This window comes from Bison bison, unplaced genomic scaffold (assembly GCF_000754665.1).
Source record: "Bison bison bison isolate TAMUID 2011002044 unplaced genomic scaffold, Bison_UMD1.0 scf7180017851605, whole genome shotgun sequence".
NCBI classification, from domain to species: domain Eukaryota; kingdom Metazoa; phylum Chordata; class Mammalia; order Artiodactyla; family Bovidae; genus Bison; species Bison bison.
The window spans coordinates 16254-20627 of NW_011482178.1; positions in this window are offsets into that span (position 1 = coordinate 16254).

Sequence of the window (4374 nt, forward strand, 5' to 3'; positions counted from 1 at the left end):
CATAAAGTCTGACACTGTTTCCACTGTTTCCCCATCTATTTGCCATGAAGTGATGGGACCAGATGTCATGATCTTAGTTTTCTGAATGTTGAGTTTTAAGCCAACTTTCTCACTCTCCTTTCTTTTATCAAGGGGCTCTTTAGTTCTTGTTTGCTTTCTGCCGTAAGGGTGGTGCCATCTGCCTATCTGAGGTTATTGATATTTCTCCTGGCAATCTTGATTCCAACTTGTGCTTCATCATGTTTTACATGATTCCACCCAAATTTCTATTTCCACCTAAAACATCTCCTCTGAGCTCCAGGCTTGACAATTCCATCTGGCTATCTAATAAGAATCTCAAAATGAACATGGCCCAAACCTATTCTTCTCCCAGTCCTTTCCAACTTATTTAATAGCACCAGCATTTTGTTTAATAGCACTACCTAATACAAGTAGTTGCTCAGGGCAAAATCAAGGAGGCTATCTTTATTCTTTTTTGCTCTTTTTCTCACTCTCTCCATGGAATACATCAGTAAGTCCAGATTTTATCTACAATAAATATCCTGAATAGATCCATTTATCTTGATTACGCAATAGGAGGGACAAAGTTGTGCTTATGAGCATGGACGCCACATCCAGACTTCCTTCAATTCAAATCCCAGCTTTCCCACTTATAAGTTATGGACAAGTTTCTTAACCTCCCTATGCCTCAGTTTCATCATCAGTAAAGAGGGGATAATAAAAGTACCTATTTCATAGGACTGTTGTAAAGTAAGGATTAATGAATTAACAGAATGTAGAAGGGAGTGCCTGGCATATTTATGTTACATACAAATGTTAACAAATATTTCTATTTTTATTGTTATTGTCTTTTCTACTATCACCCTATATAACCTTACATTTTGCTTATACTACAGCAGTAACCACCTAACAGGTTTCCCTCATTCTACTTTTGCTCATGCCTCTACTTTGCTTGGGCTTTCCAGGTGGCACTATGGTAAAGAATCAGCTTACCAATGTAAGAGACATGGGTTTGATCCCTGGGTCAGGAAGATCCCCTGGAAGAGGACATGGCAACCCACTCTAGTATTCATGCCTGGAGAATTCCGTGGATAGAGGAACATGGATGGCTACAGTCCTTAGTGTTGCAAAAGAGTCGGACACGACTTAGCAACTGGGCACACTAACTACTTTTCTTAATCTTCAAAGTTGCCTTTTTTAAGAGTAAGATCAAGTCACTCTCTAGCTTTGAAACCCTTTAAAAAATACCCAGTGCACTGAGGATACAGAACAAGTCACTCTCCTGTTCAACATGAGTATCCACACTCCCCAGCCAAGCAATCACTCGAACACTTTTAGTTTATAGGCATCTCTTTATAACACAAATACTCCAGAAAGGGCTCAATCAAGCAGCATTTCACACAACAGCATCAACTAATGTAACTGAGATTATACCCGGCTGAGGTCAGCCAAAGATAAGTAGCCTAGTGAGAAAAGGTGGAAGATGGGGGTCCTTCTAAGGCAGTGGGGGTGACAGCAAAAACAGAAAGAGGAAATGAGAGAAAAGGAGAGAAAAGTGGGAGACTTTATTTACTTTGCAATTTTATTTTATAACCTGGAAGCAACAGATTTAATAATATGAATCATTTATGCTGCCTTTGGTTCTTATGTGAACAAAAAGCTGAGTTTCTACTAATGGTTTGGAAACTTCAGATCCTAACCACTCCAGTTCATCACAAGGCCCTCCCTTCTGGGATGCGGAAAATAGAAAAAAGAGTGGGAGAAATACAGTCTATGTCAAACTTGGGTAACTCTCCCAGTCTGTGGCCTTCCTCCCATCATTACTATAAGAAGGTGTAAGATGGTTTACTTATTGCTGGGGATATGGAGAACTTAAGCTTGAAATTCTGGGTATTAAGTAAATAATTCAGCAGTGATAATAATTGATAAAACAATAGAGAGGACAGTATCATTTTGTATGAACTCATACCACAGCCCTGAACAATTCTGTTTCACACATCTTCTTCCCTTGCTCTGAAGAATTTGATTTCCATTAACTTTCATATTGTAATTCATATTCATATAGAAACATTCTTTTAACAATAACACAACACTGACAAACAATTTTGGAAGATTAACACAATTGGAAGATTAACATAATTGACAAACCCTTAGCTACAATCAAAAAAAAAAAGACTCAAACATCTGAAAAAAGAGGAAACCACAACTGATGCCAGAGAAATAAAAATTTTACGATTATACAAGACTACTACAACTACATGCCAATTGATAAGTACCTAGAAACATACAACCTACCAAAGCTGGATCACTGAGAAATAAAGAAATCTGAGCAGATCCAAAACCAGTGAGAAGACTGAAGTAGGAATCAAAAATCTCACCCAAAAGATAAGCCCAGGATTAGATGACTTCACTGAAGAATGCTACCCAGCATTTGAAGAAGAAATAACAATCCTTCCTAATCCTTCTAAAGAATCAAAGAGGTAGGAACACCTTCAAACTTATTCTGAGCCCAGCATTATCCTGATATTATCACCAGAAAAAGACACTGCAAGAAAATGACGTACCAATTTTCTCAACAAATAATGATACATTAAAATACTAACAAATTAAAAATCAGTAACATTAAAATGATCATGCTCCATGACCAAATGAAATTTATTATTGGGATCCAAGAATATATATGAAAATCAATCAATATAATGCAGCATATAAACAATGTGTTGCATGATCATCTCAGTTAATGCAAAAAAGACATTTAGCAAAATTCAACACTCTTTCATGATAAAAATATTTAATAAAATAGGAAGAGAAGTAAATGATCACAACCTAATGAAAGTCTAAAGCTACTATCACACTAAATAGGCAAAGACTAAAACCTTTATCTCTAAGATCAGAAACAAAGCAAGGATGTCCACTCCAGAACTATTATCAATCATTGTACTAGAAGTTCTGGATAGAACAGTTAGACAAGAAACAAAAAAGGTATACAAATTGGGAAAGAAGTAACATTATCCTAATTTGCAGATGACATGATTTTATACGCAAAAAAGCCTCTAAAAATTCCACCAAAAATGTTAGAACAAATTAATTCAGCAAAGTTGCAGGAACTAAAATCAACACTCAAAAATCAGATGCATGCCTATACATTAACAATGACCAGTCCAAAAAGGAAATCAAGAAAACACTATCCTTTACAATAGCATCAAAAATGATAAAACACTTAGGAACAAACTTAAAGAAGTTAAAGAGTTGTACACTGACAGTTACAAAAGCACTGCTAAAAGAAATCAAAGAATACAAAGCAAATGGAAACATATTTCAAGTTCACAGATTGAAACACTTAATACTGTTAAAATGTGTATACCATCCAAAGTGATCTACACACTCAGTGGACTTCCTATCAAAATACCAATGGCATTTGTTTCAGAAATAGGAGAAAAAAAAAAAAAACAAACTCTGACATTCATATGAAATCTCAAGGGACCATGAGATCTTGGAAAGATCTCCAAAAATGATCTTGAAAAGGAGAAACGAACTTGGAGGTCTTGCATTCCCAAATTTCTCCAAACACACTAGAAAGCAACAGTAATTAAGACTGGCATAAAGGCAGATACATAAGACAATGAATTGAAAGCTAGAAATAAACTCTTGCACATAAGGTCAAATGACTTTCTACAAGTGTACCAAGATTATTCAATAGGGAATGAGAGTTTCTTCAACAAACAGCTTTGGGAAAACTGGGCATCTACTTATAAAAGTATTGATAGAGTTGGATTCTCACCTTAGATCATATACAAAAATTAACAAGAAAAGAATGAAAGATCTAAATGTCAGACTTGATCCTACCAGACTCCTAGAAGAACATGGAGAAAAAGCTTCAGGACATCAGACTTGGCAATGATTTCTTGGATATGACACCAAAAGCACAGGATAAAAACCAAAATTAGAAAATGAGAATACATGATCAAAGAAAACAATCAATAGTGAAAAGGCAACCTACAGAATAAGAGAAAATATTTGCCAATCATATAGCTGACGAGGAGTTAATATCCAGAAAATAATCAATAGTGAAAAGGCAACCTACAGAATAGGAGAAAATATGTGCCAATCATATAGCTGATGAGGAGTTAATATCCAGAATATATAAGGAACTATCATGACTCAATAACAAATACCCCAGTTAAAAATTGGGTCAATGACTTGCTTTCCTGGTGGCTCAGACGGTAAAGGATCTGCCCACAATGCAGGAGACCTGGGTTCAATCCCTGGGTAAGGAAGATTCCCTGGAGAAGCAAATGACAAACCACTCCAGTATTCTTGCCTAGAAAATCCCATGGACAGAGGAGTCTGGTGGGCTATAGTCCAGGGGGACAC